This window comes from Zonotrichia albicollis, chromosome 4 (assembly GCF_047830755.1).
Source record: "Zonotrichia albicollis isolate bZonAlb1 chromosome 4, bZonAlb1.hap1, whole genome shotgun sequence".
NCBI classification, from domain to species: domain Eukaryota; kingdom Metazoa; phylum Chordata; class Aves; order Passeriformes; family Passerellidae; genus Zonotrichia; species Zonotrichia albicollis.
Window position 1 is genome coordinate 14,477,466 of NC_133822.1, and position 27,316 is coordinate 14,504,781.

At 38.2% G+C, this 27,316-nt stretch overlaps 1 protein-coding gene across 7 annotated transcripts in view; it reads right to left on the reverse strand.

The window, feature by feature from the left end:
• The window catches only part of ATXN7L1 (ataxin 7 like 1), a 111,473-nt gene that overhangs the window by 41,772 nt on the left and 42,385 nt on the right, over positions 1-27,316 (reverse strand). The window contains exon 1 of one of the 7 annotated variants that reach the window (XM_074538862.1): positions 6,869-6,997. The exons of 4 other annotated variants lie outside the window; for them this stretch is intronic. The gene's annotated coding sequence lies outside the window, so the exon portion shown is untranslated. Of the gene's footprint in view, positions 1-6,490; positions 6,809-6,868; positions 6,998-27,316 lie in introns of those variants that run through there. 2 more of the 7 variants (XM_074538863.1, XM_074538864.1) reach the window with 2 other exon arrangements.

A 27,316-nucleotide genomic window follows, 5' to 3' on the forward strand; every position in this document is an offset into this window, starting at 1 on the left:
CCCAGCAGCCTCATCATTTCATCCTGTACCCACAGCCTTTGTCCCTCTCCCCAAGGGATGAGCTCTGTTTGGTCTGCAGGTAGACATGTGCCAGCTGTCAGTACAAGCTGCAAATGTGCTGCTGCCACATGGAATATTGTTCTCTGGGCCACATTATTTAAGCTGTCTCCTTACACTTGCTGATTTTCAAAAGACTGATGAAACTTTGGATTTTTGAACCAAACCAGCAAAGAACTAAAAATTCTCGGACAAAACAGAAAATAGACAAACAAAACAATCACATAAGTCTTATTGCTATTATTTTTTTTACTAGTAGCATTATTACAATAATTATAATATTATAGGAAATACAAGCTAAAATCTACATATGATTTGTTTTTACTTGGTTCTCCGTGGTTGCCACTCCTCATGGGTATTCCAAGGCATCAAATGAATTCCCTTGGAATATTCTGACATAATTTCAAAATCCAGGTAACCACACAGAGCTAGGGACACTTGTTTTGTTTTTAAAAATTGAATGAGCCTACATTTAAGTTTCAATTGGTTTTATCAAAACCTGCTACAAAAGCAGCATAACTGTCAGTTCAGAGTATTTCCTCATTCCAGACATTTTAGATAAATCAGTTCACTCATCTTTCAAGCACGTTATTTGCCAGAGGTAAGAAAATCTATTATTTAGAATGCTGCATGAATAACCACAAGTGATTACCCCTTAATACACAGCCTCCAAAATGAATGTGGAAAAACAATTCCTGAAGAGGTCACTTGTTCACGTTTCCCTCATTACATACAATAGCTTTTACAAACAAGAAACCAAACTCTTTACCTTCTACTGAAAAAAACTCAAGAGACAACATACCCAAACAAAAAAGTTGGTTTATAGGGCATTTTTATTCTATTCCTCTCTCTTTAAAAATTCTTTAGTTCTGTATTTACATACAGCTTCTTAATTCTGAAGTTGGTTTTCACTTTAACTTGCATCATTTATGACTTCTAACTGTGCAAACTAAAGAAACTCAGACCTAACTGCACATGAATAAAATAAATGCAAATTAACCTCTGAGAGTCCAAGTGACAACTACTTCATGTTCTGTCTCTTCATGCACCGCTTGACCATTCATCACTGCAATGAACTTTTCATACTACAAATTACTTATTTTAGATAAACTATTTCTCCATTCATAATTTAATAAATTTCCCTTCATTGCTTATGATGAGAGTCTTTCATGTCTACAATATTAAATGTCTGCTATACCTATATATACATATAAATAAGATTTTTTTTCTCAGATAGGTATTTGCTCAGTTTTTTTCAAGTTGAGTTTTCCAAAGTTTGTTGAAGCATGGTCAGTGTTTCAGGTGATGTGTGAAGAAAGGCATTTTCCAAGGCCAAACAGCTATTAGAGAGCAGATCTCAATTTAAAGCATTCCAAGTTTATTCACCCCCTGATGTTGCCTCTATTTTAGAACAATGTGGCAGGAATGACACAGGGAGAAGAGACAGGTGATTTCCAGTGCAACTATTTACCAAGGTGCATGAACTGCTGTGACAGCACAGTTGTGCGATTCTGTTTTCCCTTCTCCCACTTCCAATGCTCTGAATAAACTGTCACCCAGTGTGGATGGCTCTAATTTTCCATGGACCTGCTCAGAAGCACATATGTACCATATTTTAGAAAAACTTTTGGAAAAAAAAATTGCAGGCGCTCACCAGCTGAAGACACAGGATATTTTTCCTATGATGCATTCTAATTACTTTCTATAAGCTAATAGAAAAACAATCTTATTGAAGCAAGGCATAACTCAGAACAATTCTTGTGAATTTTAACATGGACAGGAAGCAAACAAACAAAGATGATTTGAAGCAAGTCCATACAAATGGACCAGTTTTACCTGAAGACATTTAACTATTATATATGTAAAAGGATATCTCTGAGAAGAAGCATGCAAAAAGTAACTTTCCAAGGTATCAAATGTTTCATGTGTGTCAGTCATTTTTGGTTTAAACTCCAAGAGTCAATTGCAGCATATGTAAAACATTAGGATGATTACTTCCTACTAGGACTTAGCTGGTTTTTTATAGCATTAGAACCTGGTTTCACCATGCTTGGTGTAACATTTCACTTCAGGTGGGAAGATATGAATAGGACATATGTTTGCCAAGACATGAGAGTAACCCTTGGTCAGCCAAGAAATGACTACAGAGAGTAAGCGTGGAAGCTAACAGGAAGAAGAGAAAACAATTTTAAGACAAGGATTTCAAAGTGGGTTATTTATAGAGTCAACACTCAATTATCCATGGTCAGATTATCTGTACCAGAGATGCAGAAACAAATCAGCTCCAGCTGGGCTCATTAGCAGAGGTGCAGCTCTGTGCAAATGTCCCTACACTTCTAGGGACACTGCGGGTTTAAAAATTACACAGCATCTTTTTTTCAGCATAACAGTGAAGTCCTTTTTTCAATCTAAAGTGAGTCACTTGGGTTGCTTCTGTCTAGCATTCCAAAGCCAAGAGCACTGGGGAAAATGGCAAAGACTTCAGACAAAGGCACTGCCTGGCAGTGTTACCCCCATGCTCTGGGTCCCAAGAAGCTTTGTGAACTCAGGCCCAGCGTCAAGCCCGAGCTGGCTGTGTGCATTCCTGCACTCTGTGTCAGGGCTGCGGCCTCCGGCAGGAGCTGGGTGCAGACAAGCACCAGAGACTGGTGACAAAGCAGGAGCCAGGCACCAGCCAGCAGGGCAAACAGCAGGCACCTCAAACACAGCTGGGGTGGCCTCTGTGCAGAGGGACTGAGCTGTGACATCCCTTGAGATTACCATTTAAACTTAAGTAACTTAAACCAGATATTCTAAATGAGGGGAAAATTAAAACAAGTACTTTTCTAACTTCAAGAAAAACACAGCCATAGCAATATCAATCCAGCTTGAAGCTGTTTTCCTGGCCACAATGCCAAAATTGTAATTGACAGTGAAATACAAAGGTAGATTTAAAAAAGGGAAGGAAATGGAAAAAATCCAACATGACATTTCTTACCTACCAATTGCTTCCTCTGAATCAGACTATCTGTGTTCTTGCTCAAGGACTGAAACCTTTCTCCATCTGTCAGGAGACAGCAAACTCCAGAAGAGACTATGATCTTCTGGAAGTTGTCCCTTCTCATCAAATTCATGTTCTATAGTTGAAAGAAATCCTACTGTTTAGAGATAATAAAAGATACTTCTAAGTTGGAAGAATTTGAGATTCAATTTGTTTTTTTCCAGCCATGGGAGTCACTTCACCAAAGAGACAGGGAAAGGACAACAAGCAGGATACTGGCATGATAAATCTCAGCTATAATCAACTGACTCCAGCTTGATTACAGAGGAGGAACTAAACTCTGTATTTGGCAAATGGATCACAGAGCAAGTCTTTTCTAAAGCTTTTTGTTGAGTCTGACAATTGTTAGCTAGACAGTACAGCAGATTTAACCAGCAATGGCTAACAAGTGAACCAAAACTAACCATGCCTGAGCTATCATCCCTGGGATTTGCCTACTGTACCTAAGTACTGAGAGAAAAAGGTTTATTTACACTGAACTGATCAAGTAGTTTCAAACAGCAAGAAACAGAGGATCACTGAGTGCAGGATGAGATAGAAGAGGGTTATCTATCCCATCAGAAGATCATTGTAACACTTGAGGAAATCTGCAGGTCCTAAATCTCCAATTTTATTACCCCACTTCCTTTCCTCCTCCCTAGTCCCAATTCCTTGACTTTCTAAGTTGCTTAAGGTCTGAAAAAAAGTAATTCAAGGAAAAAAACAGTTCAAAAGCACATTCACTATGATAGATATTACTTATGAGAGAACTCTGGCAGTTTTATTTGTTCTTATTTCTCCTTACATTTCAGATCCCTAAATGCCTACTGCATAAAAAGTGATAGCAGTTACCAAAGGTCTGCTGTCTGTCTTTGCTGTTTTGCCTAAGGACATGAGGTCTATTCTCAGTATTAGGGACTAAAATATTTTGGAAGGTGAAACAATCAGCAAACAAAACCAGAGAACAGATCTGCTGTGCAGTATTTGCAAGTCTTGTGTATGGTATTTATCTTGGAATACACACTAATGAGGACAGCAGCACAAGCACTACAAGGGAAAAGACTCAATTACTGTAAACAACTGGGAACAAAAGACTGTTAAACATTCAACAATCACATCAAGAGAAAGTTTAGAAGTCTATACCTCTTGTTTACTGTAACAAGATTAGGTCAACACTTCCCTCTGCCTCTTAGCCTCATCAAACTAGGAAAGACCATAAAAACAAAACCACTGCACTAACTCACTCATTCACTGAAAAAACTCACTGCCCTGCTCAAAGTATGGAAAGATACCAAAGTATCTGGGGCCACTGCCACAGTAAAAGTCAGCTTGTAACTTCCAGCTAATCGGCTGCATATCTGTCAAGCACATACATGTGAACCACACTTACATAAACTTTCTGCTCCCCTACTGCTCCTCCCACTCCAAGATATCAATTCTAGCCAAGAATTTGATTAGCATCAGACTATGAAACACTTTCAGAAAGACAACATCAGAGGTGGCACTTACAAAAGGACAGTGAACTTTTATGGCCAGAAGGCCCCAGAGCAAAGTGTAGCAGCTGTATCAGGCACTGCATGTTACAGCTGTGGTCATACCATGCATCAAAAAGAGATGCAATTTCTTTTTCTGCTCCTCTTCCCTTTCAAAACATTCCTGGCACACCTCTGGCTTCAATCTGGTATTAATCCATGGTTGAATTACAGTGTATGGATGGATACCAGGCACATTGTATAACACAACCTTGAGTCTTTTAGCATTTGCTTCCTAGAATAGAGTGCTCTTGCCCTGCAAGTACAGTGTGTATTGTTGTCTCCAGATGTAGCCTCATAGAGTCAATATACTTGAAAAGGCCTGCTGAGCCCTCTTTCACAAGCAGTCTTGATTCATCCTTTGTCAGGGACCTCTCTCTTTATAGTAATTTTATGCCACTTTAGGAGTTACAATTATTACTTACTCTCCCACCCCTTTCTGGCTAACTGTAAAATTATTCAACATCAGAGTTACATGGACTACTTTTGAAGGACTTCTGTCTTCCTCTTTATAATCATCTGTCAAAATCTGGTACATAGTGAGTTTTAAACAAGTCATTCTATGCTGGTTGTATTTTAATTAAATATAAAGCAACATTGGTTAGATACCTCGGGACATTTCTCACGTTACAGAAATCAGAGCTCATTTAACAGCCATAGTATTTTACAGACTTAGACAGACACCTCTATCAGGTAACACTGGTTTCAAGTAAACAAGTAGGTTTTGTTTTTTCCCTGAAAAGTCTAATGAAGTTTTCTAGTGTCACTTAGATTCATAACCATTTAGAAAAATGTAACAGAGATATCGAACTTTCTGTTTTTCTCCTTTTAAGTTCATTAGAACAAACAGAGGGAGAAGGTAATCCATGCACACAGCAAGTAATCCAGCTGTAATTCATACCACAGCATAGCAGAGGTAAAGTGGTAACGCCAACATTAAACCTGATACTATTTAGCCCTTAAAGCTTGCAGGTAATCCCTCTTTTTCCAAGAACTGCACACTGAGAGAAATCATGTATATTTAAAGAAAATTTCAGTATCATGAAAGTTTTAAATAAAATTTAATTTAAATTGAGCTTAGACATCTAGAGCCATATTGAGGCTTCCAAAAGCAAACACTCAGCAACTGCCTTGTTCTTCATTTAAAAAGCTCTATAGAATACATATAAAACATAGCATAAAAAAGTTGACAGCTGTCAATTCAAGAGTCAGCAGTTCCCCACTGGCATATTTTGTTTAAGCTACTTTGGTACCACTGTCATGTTATTAACCAAATTTAAAAAAACTTCTCCATATATTTATAATATACTACCATTACCAATGTAATCATACTTTGCATTATTTTTTAACCACATTGCCATATATAACCAAAAATGGCACAACAAAACACAGAACATACAAACACATATTTTAAGGGAAAAATCAAGGTGACTTCTTGAAAATATAGGTCTTGCTGAGTTTCTAGTTGCCTGCATGCATTTCTCTTTAATCTTTCTGAGGCTGAAGCAAAAAGAGCTTAGTGTCTGCTCTCAAGCTAAAAATCTTTGCAATAATTTGTGTAGATTTGTGTAGATAAAAATAAAAATCACAGACTGTATTAGATTCCAAGACTGTAAGCAACACGAGCTATCATATCTGCACAACAGCATGCTGATATAGTTGGGAAAAAAAGTAAAAATAATCACAGCACAGATAACCAAGGGTCAAAGTTCTGGTTATGCATGAAGTTTCAGTATTGGCACTTCCTGTTCTGAGTCTAAAATACTCATAATTAAATATATTTTATCCTTCTTTTGCTAAAGCAATGAATTGCTATTCTCTCCTCTCTTTCATATATATATATATACATATATATATATATATACTTGTTTTGCTCACTTACATTACTGTGAGCCATGAGGCCAGGTTTAGGAGCCCTGCGGTGCACCAGAAGCATTGGCAGCCTCAGTCCCGCAGGCCAGGGCTGCGCTGGGGCGGCTGCACCGGGCTCAGCGCGGAGCCGCTCCCGGCGCGGGGCGGGGGCTCGATGCCATCCCCGTACCCTGCACCGCCTCGGCTGCTCCGGACAGCGCAGGTGCCGAGGCAGCCCCGCCACACGGGTCACCTCCCTCCGCACCGCGCAGGGATGTAACGCCGTGCGTGTTTTTCTCCAGCAACAGCTGCGTCCTACAACCTCGTGCGGCTCCTGCACCGGCTTTCTCACGCCGCTCGAGCACAGTAGCGACAAAGCAAGGCAGCATCTGTAGCGACCCTCACTCACATTCAGCCCGCCGCTGCAAAACCCACCAGCGGCGCCTTCCCCTGGCGCGCTGACAGCTTCGCCTGCAGGGCTCCGGGCCGTCCTTCGGCGGGGCCGCCGGGCCGCAGGCGCCGTCAGCGGCCGGGAGGCTGCCGGGAGCAGAGGGCCGGGAGGAGGCGAGCAGCGAGCCGGGAGGGGGAGAGCGGCGGGCCCGGAGCTCCCCCTCCCGGAGCCGCCGCCGCTGCCGCCATCCGTCCTGCTCCGTACGGCCCTACTCACGCGACCAGCAGGGAAAGCCCCAACAGCGAAAGGTCAGGAGCAGCAGAGTTAAACGCAAAACTCGTTTCACACGATTTTGCGCCTGCAAACTCGTCAAACTTTTAATTTAGTTTTGGAAGGCTTAGGGAAAGGCAGTCCTTCGATCGACAGTGCCACAGCTTCAGTCACTGCTGGCAAGGATACACATACTGTCCACATTAACTCGAAATTCTGATTCTGAACTCCACACAATAATGTATGGTAACTGGTAATAAAAAATTAAGCTTCTGAGGATCTGATTATCTTTGATTTTTACACATTGGAGTACAAGCAGACCAAGCAGATTAAGATCCTGTTATAGTCAGCTGCTGGATAAACACAAAGGTCTTTATCACCTATTTTTCTTCTTACAAGTACTCCATACTCGCAAGTATGCAGATATCAGAGCTATGGTGTCACCACCCAAAATAAAAAGTTCAGTCAACAAGCTGAGCTTTGCTGTGGCACAGCTCTGAGTGTTAAAGCATCCCTGTGCCAAACCCTCAGCCAGCTGACTGCCGCTAGAAATGGTGGGTTCCCCATTAACGAGAAATACTTCCTTCGGCATAACTCTCAAGATTTGGAATGGCAGTATGTTTAATGTTTAATGATACCATTACAAGTAATTTGTTTCAACTATATTTAAATGGGCAGCCATTCAGCTCTTCTCACATACATGCAACTTCTCTTGCAGCCAAGGAGCTGCTGGCTTGTCCACTAAACCCAGCCAAACCCACCAATTTGCAGCAGACCAGCATGAGACCGCAGTTTAAATGCAAATTTATTCTCACAGCTGTGTTCAACATGAAACATACCAACAAATGTTAGCTCACACTGCAAGGTATCTTACAGTGTTTTAGGATTAAATTCCATATGTTTGAGCACATACACTAAGTGGTGTTCCCCAGGAAGCTGAGCTAGAATTTGTTCTCTGGAGTGCTGCGTTCCCTGGCTGTGCACCCTCCTGACTATGCAGGGATCCCAGCAGGGCAGGAGCAGGAATGGCCCCAGTTTATTCAGGTTTCTATCTTAATCACAGAATCTTCTGCCTGAGGCCTTGGAAAAAGATGGGGAGTGTGAAAACAGAACTAGAACTCTCAAAGATTACTTACAGTAAGTAAGCTCTTCAGAGGGCCGTGTGGGTCCTCCTGGCAGTGATTTCTACTGGACAGAAGAGAGAACTGGATTCAAAATATCCTGATCCACTGGACCCAAAGATGGAGCCCAGAAATTTAGTCAACAGATCTTTGAAAGTGCATAACCAGTTGTTTTGTGGCTTTGGTTGCTTTGTTTTATTTAATTTGAACATGAGACTTGTAGTAAAAATTAGGCCACTATATTTTTGAAGCATAAGCCTAGCTAAACAAAATAGCCCTGAATGCTTCTGGGATTCCTGTTTAGGAAATCATTCACTGCAGGTGTACATGCTTCACAGAAGAGGCAATCACTGAAGCCAAGGAATAATGAGACACAATAAAATATGGAAGTATAAATAAGCAGAAGAAACAATAATAGGTATAGAAATAATAGGCAAGTAATATCAACAGGCAAATAAATAAGACAAATAGGTACAATGCTTAAAACTGACTGGGAAAAATGCCAGCAAAAATGTATGCTAGTAAAAAGTTCCAGCTAAGCTGAGAAATACAAGGTTGAAAGGAACTAGTGGTTGTGTGGTATACCTCCATCACTTTATGGTGAGGACATTACCCACTGCTAATACCTATTTGTATATCTCAGATTGATGCCTGTGGAGCAGCTGTCAAAGCATGTTGTAACACATAATCCTGGGGATCCACGGGGCTGCAAGGCTGCTATAAAGTGAATGGTGATTGCTGCCCCATGTCAGCTTGAGATAAAGGTCATATCAGAGGTCTTGAACAGCCAGTAAGGCTGATTGAGTGATCATGAAGATTTAGAATATAACACAGGATAGTGTTAAGGGAGAGCTAACTTCTATAAAGCAACTAAACAACACATCAGAATTTGGAGGCGGTGGATGGGGAATATGCATAGTAACCATGCAAACAATCAAGCAGAAGTAAATTTAAAGTAATGCTTTCACTATCTGAAAATAAAAATACATCTTCTGAAAACCAAGGCTGATGTTACCTTTTGTTTAAAATAAAATTAGGATCTTGACAGTTTTCTGTACCTTAATATCGGGCATCTCAAGTGATCCAGCAATAAATCACCTAAAGCAAATGTTTCAGGAAGTGATAATCAATGCTTTAGTTTTCAATCTAAAATAGGAAATTTTTAATGCTTAAATAGGAAAGGACTTCTAGAGTTGAGCTGAAGACCACTGGCATTCACCTAACAGATTAACTTCTGTAAATAATTATCTTTATACAATGTGATACTAACAGAGACAGTTTGTGCTAATTGTCAGACAAGTTCTACATTTAATCATATTGAGAAAATAGAGCACAGGAAATAATTATTTCCTAACTCTAGGATCTTAATACAGAAATTTCTGCACAGAACCCACGATCTGCAGAAAGGCTAAGAACAAACCTAATCAATAGTTAAAAGAACTATTCATTGTAGGTAATATGGGGAAAGGAATTTTTTTGGTGAGGGATCACTTTCTTTGCTCATCTTGCAAGCTTTAATTAAGTGGCTATGAAATAAGGAGTAGCTAAGAATGATTCTTTTGTAACCTGTTTTCAGGCTATAAATGTGTTTCTGGTTATAGTAATACTACATATAAAACCATTAATAAAACTGCCTACTTACCAATGCCTAGATAGAGACATTAATTTGCCTGATGTGAACATGAAGTTAGGATATCAGGGTGCATTTAAGCTTATCTTGAAAAGAAAACATCTGATCTTTGTAGTTAGATTTGTACTGATGAAATTGGGTTTGTGTCTATTGAAGAAAAAAAGCAATATGCCAGTAGCACTTTATGGTGACTCTTTTATGCTGTGCATCAGAATACTCCCACAGAATTTTCAACATGAGGCCCAAAATTTAAATATTAAGTGCTTTCCTGATGGACACTGGCATAATCAGACAGCTTGCACATTTAAGCTACTTGAACCCAGGAATACTTCTTAGTACCCAGCACACAGAGACTGCCTAGTCTGGAATGTGTATTGGAACTAAAACTTTAAAATCCAGAAACTAGAGTCCAATCTGTTGGGAGTGCACGTTTCTTGCTAAAGCTGAGAGGGCCTAAAACAGTGCTAAAATTAATTTTGTTTCCTTGTACTGCTAGGTAGGTCATCATGCAGGATTTTTTCCCACCTAGAAACAAGGCTACAGCTTTGGCAATTCAGCACCAGCAAAACCAGAAGAGACTTCAGGCAAAAAACTTTAACCCAGTAAAAGACCAGCATGTATATGTGAATAACAGCTGTAATAAGGGTTTTGGGTTTTTTCTGTATCTGTATGTTAATCTCACTCTGAACTCCAAATCAGTTTTCTTATGTTTCAGTACCATGGATATTTCGGCACCAAAGGACAGAAGAGGGGTGTTAGAGAAATGCAAGTGAGAGTGCTTGAGAAAGCCAAAATTGTACTGATTTTGCATGTGGAGATTATTTCAGATGAATCTCTGAACCTCTAGCTGATAATTTCTGCAGACATCTTAACCACATTTAGCAGAAAAGAAGGCAGAGGACCCAGATCTCTATGAATTCCAATTATCCTGACTCAACTCCTCCAACAAATCAAGCACCTGATCCATTTTCAGAACCATACTCTACAGAGCTGTGTTTGTGGCCTGTAAGACAATCCTTTGACTCTTAAAGCATTGCAGACCTTCATAAACAAATCAAACTGTTGTACTGAGGAAGAGTACAAAGCTCAGACTAACAAGAGGCACTTGACAGACTTACATTACCTTACAGATGAGACTATTGCTTCAGCAATCCCAACTTTTCACAGCAGCTCCTCCAGAAACCCCATAGGATTCTGGAGTCTTGTTTAATCTCTTGTTAAAACGAGGTACACTGGTTTACTTGAAGAGCACCTTAGTCCTGCACAATCCACTCCTAAATCTATAAATTAGACTGTTATTTTTGAGAAATCCTAGAAGGACTGACATTTATCCATACTCTGAGATAGTGCCGTATTTTTTCTGCTTATCATCTCCCTGTATCAGAATCTGTCCATATTTGAGGCAGGGAACTCCTTTCACTTTGATTTCATTCAGACATGCATGAAATTTGCTCCATCCTACTCATACAAGAGATTAATGACAAACAGGGTTCTCTCCTTTTTCATGACCTATCCAGTCAAGAAGGTGTTGTCCATATAGGTGTCAAAATCTACACAAATCACATTTTAAAATCAGCTTCTAACAGTGTAATAAAGGACAACCTACCCTCTCCTTAGGAAAACACCATCTTTTCAGAAAGCGTTTATTTAATGTCTAGCCCAGGATTTCTTGTTTCTTGGTCAGAACCCCTAGGGGCTCCTAAAGACCAGTCTGTCTTATTAAAGATGAACTATCATAACAACAAAATTAAGAATAAGTTCTGTTTCCATTTTGAGCTGGACACAGCTTTCTTGCTGTAAACCTTCAAACCTAATCTAGACAAATTGAAGTACCAAGAAGCGATCCCACTGTCTTTCCAAAATAGCTAGAGTTAATATTGTGCAATCATGTAAAGCCCAGTCTTTGTTCTCAGTTGCTTATAAATGACTTCAAAGCCTTGGGCACCTCACCAGTGCCACTGCAGGTGGCTCAGGTACTTCACTTAGGTACACACCATGCTTAGGCACTTCTAGGATAACCAGTGAAACTAACCAAGGGAACACACATCCCTCCTCCTACACCTAAACCTGAATTCAGCAAGTGAGCTCATGGACACAACACATCTTCAGTACTTCTGTCATACAACTTTTACCACTGCTCTATCTCTCTAAAAGTTTTTGAGTACTTAAAAATAATATTTACTAATTTAATAATGTTAAATGATACAGAAAGAATTAATGAATACACAAGTAAAATACACAAAAATAGTATTTCTTAAAGGAGCAATGCTGCTGTACCTTGAAGTGGTTTCTGAAGTTTATTACTTTTGTCCTCATATACACACACTGCTTCCTTAAGGGGTTACAGGGTCTCAAATGTATCCTTTAACTTCCTCTAGCAAACAAGAACAAATCTGTTGCTTGATGTGTGCAATTCTGCTCAGGCCTTCATAAGCAACCGAACATTATATTTCTCAGCTATGAAATTTCACAATCACAGGTACTAGCTGGTAGCTCTTACTGACTTAATTCAACTGATAATAAAGGGTTTATTTCAATTAGTCTCACATTAGAATCAGTGATTTAGATTTAAATTAAATTCACATAATTTTCACGTCCTGTGGGTATGCATGTTTTGACAGTACTGCAAAAACGTGCTGCAAGTTGCACAGAAGTTGATTGAAACCGTCAAACCAGTATTTAATTGCTTGCTGACATGTACCTCAAAAATAGTCCAGAGTGGATTTATCTGAACATACAAAAGCACATGCACAAAACACATTTTCATGACATCTCCATGCATCGAAGAAATACAGGTTTTATTGCTACATTTTTAACTCCTGAATCAAACACTAAAGCTTTTGCCTGTCATTTGCTGTATTACTACATGCATCACCTCAGACTTCAAGAACTCTTTTTCCCATATAACGCATATTATAAAATAATACTTCCAAAATTAAACAAATATTAAAAAGAAGTTTTAAATATAAAAAATTCCTTGCTTTTGTTCTGATCCCCAGCCTCTGGAAATCTGTAACATCTGTGCAGTCTCATTAAATACATTTGCTCAGATAATGTACAAGGAAAGCACTTCATAAGCATTGTGTAAAGTTCACTAAGTTTTTGCAGAAACTTTATGCAATCTGTCATTTCTTCTCTCCTGAATTTGCTGCTGCAGAAAGCAATATTCTGGACATGTAGTCCAGCAGTCCTCACCACTTTTTCCCCACTTAAATCTCATTTTCTCTAATTTTACTTTAATCCTAATCAGTCAGTAAAGTTTTAGAGTTGTCTTCTAGACTTTCTATGTCTTTTAGTAATTTTAACAGGCTTACTTCACACATTAAAACCTACTCTTCACCACACCCCTCTTTAGGGCTGTGAATTCCTGCTAGAGAAGAAAAAAAAAGGCATGTTGCCACCAATTCTTAGATCACAGAATCAGAGAATGATTTGGGTTGGAAGGACCTTAAAAGTCATCCAGTTCCAACTCACTTGCCATTGGCAATGACACCTTTCACTAGACTGGACTGCTAAAAGCCCCACCCAACCTGACCTTCAGCACCTCCAGGGATGGGGCAGCCACAGCTTCTCTGGACAACCTGTGCCAGAGTCTCACTGTATAGAATTTCTTCTAAAAGCTAATCTTAACCAGCCATCTTTCAATTTGAAGCCATTCTCCCCTGTTCTGTCAATACATGATCCTGTAAAAAGTCTCTCCAGTTTTCCTGTAGCCCCCCTTGGTACTAGAAGGTGCTCCAAGGTGTTGCCAGAATCTTCTATTCTCCAGGCTGAACAAGCCCAGCTTTCTCAGTCTGTCTACACAGCAGAGCTGCCTCAGCCTTCTGATCATTCTTTGTGGCCCTCCTCTGGATTTGTCCCAACAGGTCCATGTCTTTATGATATTGAGGGCCTCAGATCTGGATGCAGTACTCCAGGGGAGTCTCCTGAGAGCGGAGTAAAGGGGGAGAAGCACCTTCCTCAACCTGCTGCCCATGCTGCTTTGGATGCAGCCAAGGATATGGCTGGCAATATACCAATCTATCTTATGTCAACAGCCTGTAGGTACCAACTTAAAAAAAAAAAACAAAAAAACAAACCTCAGATCTGAACAGCCCAGAAAAAGACCACTTTAGGATAAATTCAAATGGTAAATCTTTCATCTTCAAGGTCAGGTGTCATTTTCAAAATATATGCTTTTAAGATAGTACTTTAAAGAAGACAGGCAGAGTTGAATGAATAATTAATTGTGGCTGCTGTTCCCTGTGCAAGTGCCACTCTGAATCATGCATTCTGAACCATGCTTTTGCCTTGCACCATCTCTGGCATTCACCTGCTGCCCTGATGGGTGAGCTTAGCTTGCTAAGCAGAAAACTAACCAAAGAAAGGGGGAAAAGTTGCTAAACCACAAATAACTGAATAGCTTCCTCCTATTATTCGATAATAAGTTGAACAGTGTCACTACAGGGTGAGAGGAGCAGCAGGGAAGGAAGAGGATCCCTGGGCTGGGTAGGAAGGGTGAGGTGTGAAGAACACACACTGCCGTCTGCAGCAGGGTGCCTTCAGATCCATTTGGGACACCCTGCCACAGTGACAGTTAATAGAGCTGCAGAAAGGGCACTGATGTCACCAACAGAGACAACATCCCAGAGAGATGATCATGTTTTAAAGCTACTGGAGCTTTTGCTGCTGTTGAAACAAGTTCTTGCTTATTTTAAAAAGACCATGGCTGCCACTTGGTTATCGGTCCTTGCTGGAAAAGAGCACTTGCTGCACCTTGTGACCTGTGGCTGCTCTCACAGCTGAGTCTCCAACCCATCTTCTCTTCCTCCAGTCTTTACCAATCGAGCCTTAAGAGTTTATTCTCACAAAACATCACTGACCACTGTCCTATTTCAAACAGTGTTATTCTGGGAAACAATAGCAAGTGCGGTAGTCTGGAATCAACCGTGTGATACTTGTACCACACTGACTGGTCTTAGTTAACCTATCTGCCTTCAGTCATGGCAGCAGAGAGGACATGACAAATAAGTAAGAACAAGTAACTAATAATTTGAGAAATGTGATGAGGATTCTGTAAAGAAATGGATAAAAAAATGAAACTTCACTCACTATCATTGTGTATTGTAAAGAAAAAACAAACCTTATTTTAAAGAACAAAATACTAGAAAAATTTACACCTGCTGAGCCTACTGGACACTGCAGACCTACTTCATTAGTGACTTCTGCAAATCTCAGAAACAATTATTAAAAAATTAATACAGAATATGATTAATTTGTCATAACAGTCCTTCATGACTTGAGACTCAACACTATTATAATATTAGTACCTCCCTTGAGAGACTAATACAGCTCATTAAAAAAACAATCGAATCCTGACAATGAAAATTCTCTACATTCTAAACTTTAAAATAAAAGCATTTTGCATATTTCATTTGCCCCAAAGTTTTCAAATAAAATATGAACTAGAAATATGACAGTTATACTATTTATTCTCTCTTAGTTACTCAAACTACGTTTTTTAGTTAAAATACTTCTTAAAATAAAAGATTTAAGAAGAATAATCTTGCTACATTGAAATTAAGTTCTACATTTAAAAGAAGTTTCACTATACCAAAATTGACAACATGGAATAAATAAAACATAGGCTTCCCATCAAAAGAAAAAACAGTGTGCAAGATGGTGTAAAACTGTTAGTAATCTTCATATGCAGCACATTCAAAGTGATTATTGCATTTATTACAACACTATATGAATATTTCACACATCAGGAAAAGAAAAACTACGAAAGCAAGAGACACAAGGAAGCCAATCAATGATGTAAGAACAAATGGATTACAATGTTAAAAAAACTAATTGCTACAAGATGAGACCTTTTCTGCAAGTGGCTAATCCACATTAATAAAACCACTACTAAACATCACTGCAGGTAACAATTCACTTTAGATTAATATCACCTAAGCCAAAACATATTTTAATGTAACAGCATGGGTTACATTTTAAAACAGTTTAGTCATTTTAGTCATCAGCACAATCCAATGCTTCTAGGAATGCAAGTAATTTTTATTAGGCAGCCAGTTGCAGACATTGCTGGAACTAAAGTTCCAGAAAAACTGGGAAAATTACCATTCATATGCTTTCAAAAGCTTCCCAAACACATGAATGGAAACTGTGTTTGAAAGGCAAAAGTCAAACAATTTGGAAACCAGATTAAAGGAAATAAGTAGTGATTTATTTGCAGTGTATCTTTTCATTCCACATAAAACCGCTTGTGCTTAGTGACCAAGATTTGCTCCATACTTACAAGAAGATACTACTGCAATGATGTATTATGAAATAATCTTTGAAAAAAAATGAACCAGGAGCAAGTGCTTTAAAGAATTACTTTCCTGCACACAGCATCAGGCAGTGATGACTAATGGGGAGAGGCGCTGCTGGGCCAGCTCAGTGTGGGGGAGGCACTGCATACCAGGGAACGCTTGCAGGGAATGTGAAGCAGAGACTCTTGTATTGCACGGAGATAAACGGGGCAGTAAGGCAAATAAGGCTGCTCAGCCTTTCCTCCTGTAGTATTTAAAAATTATAATTAAAATAAACTGCTAAATTTTAGTGTAATCTTAAGAAAATTCCCTTTATTTCCATATGTAAAGCTACTACTGAATGGGTTTCTTACACATAGATCTCTATACTGTATTCACCTGAAGAAAATTAAGTCCAGGTCTCCATGTCCATTACACATGATATAATGTGCAAAGCTCACATGATAAAATCTTGAATTTTGTAATAATATTGATTCTAAAACTTTAATAATTCTTTCTTTTTACATGAAAATCAAACATTTTAGGCCAAAGTACAGCTTCCTATACAATAGTTATCATAGCTGTCACTCTTCAATTCAAACAAGTTATTAACTATTAGAGCTCTACCCAGCAACACTTCTCAATAATATTTCTAGATGATGTAAAGAAACTTCTTGTTCTTAGTAAAAAAACCCCAGAATTTAAGTTCTTTTAAATAGGTATACTTTTTAAAAAATAACAGTAAATTAGACAATGTTTCAAAACTTCCAAGAATATCTTCAGGTGATCGGAATGAGACACTTAATACATCCCAGTGCTGTTTCTAATTGCATAAGAAGGAGAATTAGCTAATGTTATGTTGACCACACTTTATCCTCTCAAATATTAGAGAAGTTACATAGAGGTTCTTGGCAGAAACTTTGCAGACTTAGAATCCCCAAGTCATTTCTCCCAAATAAGATCAGTACACATCCTGCTAAGCAAGGGGATCTCAAAGAACTCAGCTACACCTGCACATAACCTGTGCTATGACCATGGTTCTGCTTCCACTTGGATGGTTCAATTATTTAGGAATAAACTGACATTCTTAAAACTAACCATTAAATGGAATATTTTAAAACCCAAGTGGGACTATCTGTCTGGTTCAGCTGAAGCTGAGCTTTAAAACGAAACATATCAGAAAAATGGGAAAAGCAAAGCCTAACAAGTAAAACCAGCTTAGGTCAACAAGGATACTGTTTCATCCAGTGTAAATGTCTTATGTGAATTGCACTAAAAAAAGAATCCTACTTGAAAGGGAAAGAAAGAAGAAAAAAAAAAAAGAAGGGTCAGACAGGGTGAAATAGAACCTTTAAAAGCCTGGAACAATTTGCAACACAAATACTGAGAAGCAAGCAGCTTCCTCTTTGAATGAAGCAAGGGTTTGACCCCTTCCTGTGTCACAAGTCCCCACACTTATTATGCTTTCTACTGGCAGTAAAATAAACATCAATTCTATCAGCTTTACAGACATGTGTGCACCAAAAAAGACACCATATTGTATTCCATCCAGTTTTAGAAGAGATAGAGGATATATTTGAATGAGCATCTTCAGATCTTTGTTGCCTGAACTGCTCCATAACATTACTTGTGATGAAACAGCTCATAACTTAGACCTCATACATAAATATTAACTTCACTTTTTAAAGCAGATTCTGTAATAACCTAAGAACACAAAATGACTGCTACAAAATTTACAAGAAAAACACATGAAGATAATGGAGAAAATGGTATCTTGGCAACTCGTGCAACTCCATAGTACACTTATAATGCTGAGTTAAGCTACACTTTATGTCTTAATTTCCTTCATAGACATAAAATGTCCAGGTTATATCTGCAGCTAGCTGACTCTTACATAGAGACCCCCAAGTTTCAGATAATTATGTTAATTGAAGCTGTGAAGTTTTTAATAATTTTTCAAAAAATGAAAGTAGCAGTGGACCCCTCAAAATCCTGTCTGGACAAATCTGAGTGAAGCAAAGTTTGCAATCTGCCACAGCTAAAGAAAAAAGGCTGCAAAGTGAAGGTATGATGTGCTGCTGCAGCAGAGGAGACAGGTGTGTTAGATCATACACACGTAAAAACACCACCTGTTTTACCTGTTCAACAGTTGATATTATGCAACTCTGACTGCAGAGAGTCAGCTGGCATTTGTATATTCTCTGCCCATTAGTCAGAGTTTTCCAACAGATAATTCTAAGTGTTAAAAAAATACACTGTATTTTCTTTTTTGTGTTATATGTATGTTTTAGGGAAGAATAAAAAGGTCAGTCTAACTAAATTAAACATTTAAGTCTAAAACAACAAAATCAAGACAGTAGGTAATTCTAAAATGGCATTAAACTAAGTTTAAAAAATATTTCTGTTTTATAAAATGCAACTATGGAGCATTTATCAATGAAATGTAAATAGTTAAAACAAAATCTTGCATTAAATTGGCTGAATTTCAGTGTTCAGTGGAATGAATTTGTTTCTATGGCTTTGCTTTTTAAAGTGTGGTACTTGAAGCTCTATGTATCATTCATTTGAACTTTGTTTCACCTCAGCAATACCATCTTGCTGGAATTGTCACTTTCAAACCTAAGTTAAAATACAAAATTAAACACGAGTTATTTTCTTACTGAGTGCTTCTGGTACAAATGCTTGCAACAACTTTGTAATTCCTTCACATAACTGCATCACATGAGAAGCAACTGGAAATAAAACTGTCCTAAGGATACTGAGTACCTTGGATCCCTCTGTAGATGAAAGCAAAGCAGAGGCTGAAGTCAGCTTTGCCACATTTCAACTGACACAGATACGACCATGCAAAGAAGACAGACAATTTACTCCTTCCTGCCTGCATTTCCAAAATTTACCTTTGTACTTTGACTTTTCACCACACAGAGAACCAACAGGCCACACAAGTTCAAGATGACTGGACATGCTCAAATTAGGGCAGAAGCAAAAATTCAGCTTTGTTCCCTTATGCCTCCCTCCAGCTATTCACTCTGAGTGCTAAGAGAATCACCATGAGAAGGCAGGAAAGCACATGGATAAACACTGGCATGAAGTGTTGAAGGAGAACAACCTCAGAGCATGCACAGGCAGGTATTTTCATTTGACCCATGCTAACCATAAGATAAAATCTTTTCAATTGTCTGTTTCTAAGAACTCCTGAATTGGAGGATGGCTGAATAAGTATCACAGTGATCTCAAAACTACTAATGTCCTGTGAGACATGGTCATTCAGTCTATGTGGTTTTGTTTCTCTATTTTATGAAAATAAACTAGAGTGAAAGCAGTGAAGGTAACATGGACTGCATATGCAAATATTCTGACATGTCCCTCTTCCTAGTTACAACAAAACACCCTCAAAGGCTGCTAAGTGTGTTCCTTGCTGCAGGATTGCCATTGACCTTTCATTCTTGTCCCTTCTCAAATGCAGCCAGGCTAATTTTGAGTTACTTTATTTCCAGTCTGCCAGATAATGTTTATGGAGCAGTAGGGATCTGGGACATGGAAGAGAAGAAAGGCCAAAATACTCCAGTTCTTCCCATGGCTGTCTAACAAACATTGGTTGAAGTTTTCATGACTCCCAGGATTCCAAGCTAGAACATGTGAACTCTGATACTGGGATTGTGTGTAACAACCTCAGGCACCTCATCCTTCTGCTTTTGGGAGACAATATAAAGGGGTTTTAGTTTTTTGTTGTGGTTTGTTTTTTACCCACCTCCGTGCCCCTTCCACCTCTGCAAGAAAAAGACTCTGACCTCAACATGGCAAGAGTTAAAGGGCACCTGTAGTATTATCAAGCCATATGTTAGGGAATACTGAATTCAGTGTTTGTATAGCCCATAGCTCTCTACTGGACCAACTGGACATGAATGATGCCATGGAACTGTAAGGGAACCCTCAGGTTTTGTCAACCAACTCACTGCTATTAACTGCTGCCTGAGCCTTCAGCCTGTCCCAAAATTATTTTATAGTCACAACTCATCAGTAGTTATCACTAGATGAGTAAACACAGCAGCTGATATAATATGGCTTTTCCCCCTCAAATATCAATATACAATCCTCTGACTATTTTGTAACTGCCTTTGTTTTTACTTTACAGTCAGCTACTTTGGCTTGGTTCAGAGAGTGGATTAATATCTAAAATTCTGACAGAATAATAAGTATTTCTAAATATATTTTCTTATTAGAAAGCCATTTAGTGCTAGGTCTTTAAACAAGACAAAGTTGGTGAAAGGGAGATGACTACTTCCCTGATTAAAGCACTCACCTTCTTGTCATCTGTCTGAACTTGAACCCAAATCTTCCCCTCTTCATAAAAGATCTCTGACAAGGATAAAGCATTGTGAAGGGTGTTAAGGAGTTGTTCTCTCTCCATGCTGCTGAAATTATTTCAGCCTTTCATAAACACATTTCCTGAACCACAGACTGGATGCTAAGTATCTTACTTGTCAAAGTTAGGAATGAATTCCCCCTCTTACTCTGTTCAACTGCTGTTATCTTGCGCAAAATAAAAACACCAAGAGGAAAGAAGAAATCAGTGTGGACTGGAGCTTGTGTTTTCCAATAGCAGAAGTCCCCAGTCTGCAGGTAATTCTGTTCCTCTCAATCATTTGCATTCCTTTTCCATACAAAACATGCAACAGGAGAAGCAGGCAAAGCCTCACAGGCAGAATTGTTCCACCACACCCTGGCAGATGAGATACCCCAATTGTCATTACCATTTCCTTATGGAAAGGAGAAAAAACACCTATCAACACCAGGCAGCCTGCTTAAGGCTTGATTCAACTCCCCTCAGATTTGGGAAGAAAAGTGTAAAGAGAGCATCCCACATTGCATATTAACTGTTCTAGTCACCACGCTAGTGGCTAAAGGAACAGAAATAATTTTGCAGACTTCGAATTTAATTTCCTCTGGGCTTTTTTTTCCACAGTGTCTTAAAAGAGATTTTACCTCAGGCCAAATGCAACACTTCACCTCAACAGCCATGGAAATTATTTTGCTAAGAAATTGAGAGAAAGATTTGTTACACTCAAGCCATTTTTTAATGTGAAAAATGGCCTCTGTGTTTTATTCTTCAGCATGCTATAGGAAAAATATCCTATTCTTTTACCAATTGTATCTACTCAGGAAGTGGCAATAAGCCACTCCCTAGCAGGTATTACAGATTAAGGCTACAACTGCATTTGGGGTGCAATGGACAGGTCAGGCAATGTATGTGAATACATAGAGTAATGCATACACATAGACACTTATGCACAAATAAAACTTTGCTTTGCTTATAGTCATGACAGAAATTATCTTCATGGTCCAGATGCCCCAAAGGATTTAGAAAACCCATCTTCAACTGAACTAGTGACTTGACACAAGAGAGACCCAACTGACACAGTCTACTCAAACATGTAAGTGAAACGAGACCATTTCTTAAAGTAAAGATACACATTTCTTAAAGTAAAGATACCAGCTGTTGAGGCAGAATGTTGCTGCAACCCTCACCCAAAGGCTACAGAACTACTGACAGGGCAAGGAAAAGAAGGTAAAAACAATCCTCAAAGAAAGCATTTAGCAATGGCATGCAGTAAGAGCCTGTACTAGTGCTTGAACTACTCAGCATATCCAGAAATGACTGAAAAAATGTGGTGGTTAGTGAGAGAACAAGATCTCTGGCATATAATTATTTAGAGTACTAAAGATGCAAATCAACAGATTGCAGAAAGACTTAATACTGACCAGTGTAATAAAATAGGAAATGAAATTCAATGTAGAGAAATGTAAAGTGACAGACATGGAAGAAGAAAAATATGTTCACTTTATATATGAAATGATGGTCTTTCAATTATAATTACACAATAATGAAACACTGGTCTTGTAACAGTTCTATGAAATTATAATCTCAATGATTTGTAGTGGTCACAAAAGCAAAACAAATGTTAGGCAAGGAATACAGCACATCATACCACTGCTTCCATCCCTTCAAAATTGTCTAGAAGAGTTAGGCAAGATACAAAAACACATAGGAAAGAGACAGGGAGTTTCCACAAGTGACAATTAGACCAATTTGGACTTGTCAAACTGGATGAGTGATGACAGAGGAGGGTTATGGTGTACATTTATTATGGACAGGAAATGATAATTTGTTGCTGGTACAAAAGCAAACCAAAAAGTGAGGTATTTCTCCACACAGCGTACAGTTAAGTTTTAAGAATCCTTTCCAAGGGACCACATAGCTCTTAAGTTTCTATTAACTTCAAAAAACCCACTGTGTCAACAGAGTTGTTTAGCAGCACAGTGACAAATACCAGATTTTTCTTTTCAAGGTTTCCTTTTTTGCTGCACCATTTCTATACTCATTTAACTAAACATGCAGTTCTGCACTGTGCCCTTCCTCACAGACTTATCTGTCTGGTTTTGACTATGCCCTTCCTGCCCATGCAAAAATGCTGAAACTTTTACTGCCCGTTTCAGCATTCCTGCTACATACATCTGGTATTAGACAGTGATATAAAGATTTATTTAAACTGCAAACAAATCCTTTGTTGTCCCAGCCAGATTCAAAAGCATTACTTGCACTCACATTTTACACTCTTCATCTATCTAGAATCACAGAATGAGAAACACTTGTTTTCAGACTCGTTAGGACAAGCACAGTACTTCCACAAGACACTTCCACAGAGAAAGCCTAAAGAACACACAAGGATGCACTGGTCTCCCCAGTTCCTGCAGTCCTGTCTCCATCACATACAATCTATCTGAAATATCTATAATCAATGTAGACTTTTACAGTCTTGTATCTGGATCAAGCGTCAGCTTGTACAGATGTATTCCTGCTTCAGTACTTTTGGGTAGAAGTGGCTCTGAAAACAGTCTCCTCCCTGTCAATCCTAACCAACTGAATTAAAAAGTGAAATTACCAATCTCAAATCCAAAACACGAAACTACACTTAATTTAAAAAAAAAATAAAAAGTCAAACTTATCTCGTTACCTAATTAGTAAAGCACAACATTGATGACATACTCATGAAAAGAATACCTTATAAAACACAGGGAACAAACTGAAAGGATGTTTATCAAGTAATGACACATTAATGCTTGCCTTAAATACATTTCTCACATGCAATGCTTGCTATTTTATATAAATATGCTATTAGTTATACTTCACTAGTTGTAGAGCAGATGCTAGGCACGATTTCACAGAAACAAGAAGTCTGCCCAAAAAAGCGACTGGAAAAAGATGTTATTTCCCAGAGCACTAGTCAAAGAAAATGTTCCTAGTTAACAGCATCACTAATCTCACAAACATAAATAGTTAATGAGGCAAGTTTTCTAAATTTTATTTAGGCATCTTAACAATAGGTAGGTTTCAGTGCAGAAAGCTAAATCAAGTATTTGAAAATTGATCATAATGAAAATATGCACACATTAAAGTGAACCAATAGTCCATCATCATTTATGTAACATTTTAAACATTTCTTTCTTACTGCATCATGAGTAATATAGTTTTTTAATCTTGCTAAATGACTACAAAAAATGTATTATGAAAACAGAAGCCTACAGCGTGTCTAACCTACCTGCAGTAATAGAGCAAGGTCTAATTCAATATTTTACATTTTAATGTGACAATTATTACATTAATATCACCAGTTAAAGATAATAGTAACAAGCCATTAAGATAATTATATGAATCACTAAAGGGGTATGAAATGGGAAACACAAGGAGCTTCAGATATATTTGAAATTATGAGAACTTTAACTACAGTATTGTATGCCCACAAATAAAATGTTTTGAATAGATTTGACACTAGTCAGGTACCAAGAGGTTGTGTACTATTATTACAATGAAATAAACAGAACTCAATAGTTTCAAACATGGGGATGTGACAAACATGTCTGCATACTAGATGAAAAAATAATATTAAAATAAGAAGAAATATTTTTAAAAAATAACAGGTATACAAAACCTAGGATAAATGTTACTACTGAAAACTGTGGGAAAAGTAATTTGCAAGCCTTGTACTAGTGAGTTTATTACAGCTGAGATCTCTCTCTAACAAAAATAGAAGTTTTTTTAAAACACTGAATAAAAAAATATTTCTTCATGAAAAGGCATTTAATGTAACTACTTCCAGCTTGACAAAAAAATCAAGCTCTTGAAATATAGCCCAATATTTAATTTAATTGCTCTCCATTGCACACCTATGAACAAGACATAAGACTACCCTGTCATCTGCCTGCATGCCAATGGGATTTTTGTATTCCTCACTACACCCCAAGTGGCCTGTAGATGTTAGAAAGGCAACACAAACATTGCTGGAAAGAAGCACTTCAGTCTCTTAGGAGCAGCACTTCCAAACCCTAATAAAGTGCCATTCCAGTTTTCTGTCCACTCACCAGTGTCCATAAGAAGGCAGCTGTGGGGGCACAGCTGTATTCTGTATTCTGGGGCCATCCAGCTCCTCCCAGGCCTCCCCAGCTCTGAAGGAAACCCTTGAACACCCAAGCCAAGCTGCAACTCCAGCCCCACCTGCCACCTCACTTGCAGGCTCAGCAACCACAACTCATGGCACAGGAGATGTTCAGCTGCCAGAGAAGACGCTACCCCAAAAAAGTGCTACTGCTTATGCAAGGAAAAGCCCCATAATTAATAGACATAAATCAAATTTATGAGCCAGCTTACAGAAAAAGTTAATACCAAGACAGTAAGAAATTACTAGACTTTTCTTTTTTTGCAAGAAAATGCTAAATGATAACACAGTAGAAATTACTACACTCAGAAAATTAAGTAAACCCAAAATATTCAGAAAACTATTAAAAGTCATGGTCCATGGGGAGGGCTATATGCAGACATGACTTCTACAGACTTGAAATGGAACTTACAATATTTACTAGTAGCTAATTAAAATGTTAATTATCCTCTGTAAAGTAAACACTATTGTGTACATAAAGTGAAACACTATTACCAAAAAATCCTACACCCCACATTAAAAAAATCCACCATACAGACTTCTTTGTCTAATCACAAGCAGGAAATACAAAGAGATAACAGAGAGACAAGACTTGCTCTTAACACTTCTATACTTTTGAATGCAGTGAAGAAGCAATGACTTCTTATTTGGGTATTTGGCAAATTCAGGTTCCACTTCAAATATTCTCTTTTTAGACTACCACAATTTGATATAAGAATGAATGTGCTCTTGCTTATCTTTTACTCACCAAAACAGTGACTTAAAAAAACTCTTAATTCTATTCTGGGCTTTGTCTAGGAATAGGACTATAAATTCTTTATAAAATTATTTTAAAAAAGCATTCCTTCTCTAAGATGGAAAGCATCCACCTTACTCAGTAAGACATGTTATGGAAGACTTCAAGCCAAATACTCCAAATTTTAATTTTGTCAGGTTTTTACAGATTATGACAGAAAATTTTCACTAATTTCTCTCCTCTCTCCCACTATCACAACCCCCATTCCTCCACCAATGAGGCAGCCAAAAGACTGATGCACTAAACACAGCTCTGTAAATAATAGTATGTAGGAGATTAAACTTAAGCCTAATGCTACAGTCAACCTTCAACAGCTGAGTTCTATTAATGGACACTCCTTAAATGAAATCCTTATTGGTTACTATTTAAAGCTACAACTCTATTAAAATCTTGACTGAAAGAAATTACATGTGATACATATTGCCCATCACTGCCATGACAACACCACCCAGTTCAACTATGCATGCATCATTTACCACAATTTATCCAAAGCAAAAAACACAAAAGGGTTCACTAATCAAATACTATCAATGACTACACAATGTGGAAGAGATGAGTTAATATATAATGGTAGGGATTATGTGTAAACTAGGCTAGTAAGACTTCCAGTGCACTGAAAAGCCCAGTGCCATTATTATTCTTTCCATCTCCTTCCTATGTGGATTTAAGATCAGCATTGTAAAATTACAGCACAGTCAAGGCACTGTAAAGAATTTAATAGAAAACATCAAGGGAAAAGACAATTAACTGCTGTTTCACTTCAAGGCTTCAATTTCATGCACAGAAATATGGAGAGGGTGTGTAGGTTAGTATGCTGAATAGCAACTGCATACATGTGTGGCATTCTGTTCACTGCTGAATGTTTTCTCTTGTTGAATACTACTGCTCTCTAATGCACAGTCCTTTGAGATTCAACACTCCAAAGTGTTTCTGCTTTCTCATTCAAAGAATCTTTTGAATGAAGAAATTTTAAATTATTGACACATCCACCTAAGGCCAAATTATCTGTGGGAAGTTGTCAGCTTCCTACTTAAACTACTCATTGACCTTCTAACTCTTCATGTATCATATCTATTGCTATACCTGAACTTCCCTGTTTTAGGCTCCGTCACTGATGATGAATTAGTAACAAGAAAGAAAACAATTTGAGCAAAAGATGATAGCAGAAAATACAAAAAAAGCCAACCCTATCCAATATTATGCTACTTGCTTCTAAGGAAACAGGTTGGCAGGTCTGAACACAGCTCCACTTTTAATCCACATGCTAGACTAAGCAAGGAAAGCACAACAAACTCCTCCAAGCCTTGAGCAGGTCTCAGCACCCTGCCAGGTGAAGACACATTATGTTGCTGTTGTTCTGAACATCACATGCACATTTTTCAGTCCTGTCACAGTCCTTCCCTTTGATCTGGGTGTTACTTTCTACATTCAGGTTCACTTTGTATGATACATCTCTGCTGCAAAAAGCATGTGTTATCTTGCTTTAGCCTGGGTTATCCTGGGTGTGTTTTCCTCTCTCAGGAGGTGGAAGGTGAGAGAATAGCTCCCAGGTGGTAAGGTTACTACTAAAGCCAAATCTCTTGCTTCCTGGACAAGTAAATACAGGGAAGAAAGGATTTTGTTGTAATTTTTCTCGAATGACATGGTTTTGTCAATATATCTTTCAATGAAATGATAAAAAAAGCCCAGGACTGTTTGGCAATCTTGAATGAGCACACTAGCCAATACAGAAGTGACCAACACTCTCACACATGCCAGCAGCTGTGAGGGATTTTTCTTCATTTTATCATTTAAACCAAGTATTGATTGCCTTTTATGCAGCTAAGTGCTTTTCTGGCCAGACTCTTATCAGCAGTTAGAATATAAACAAAGTAAG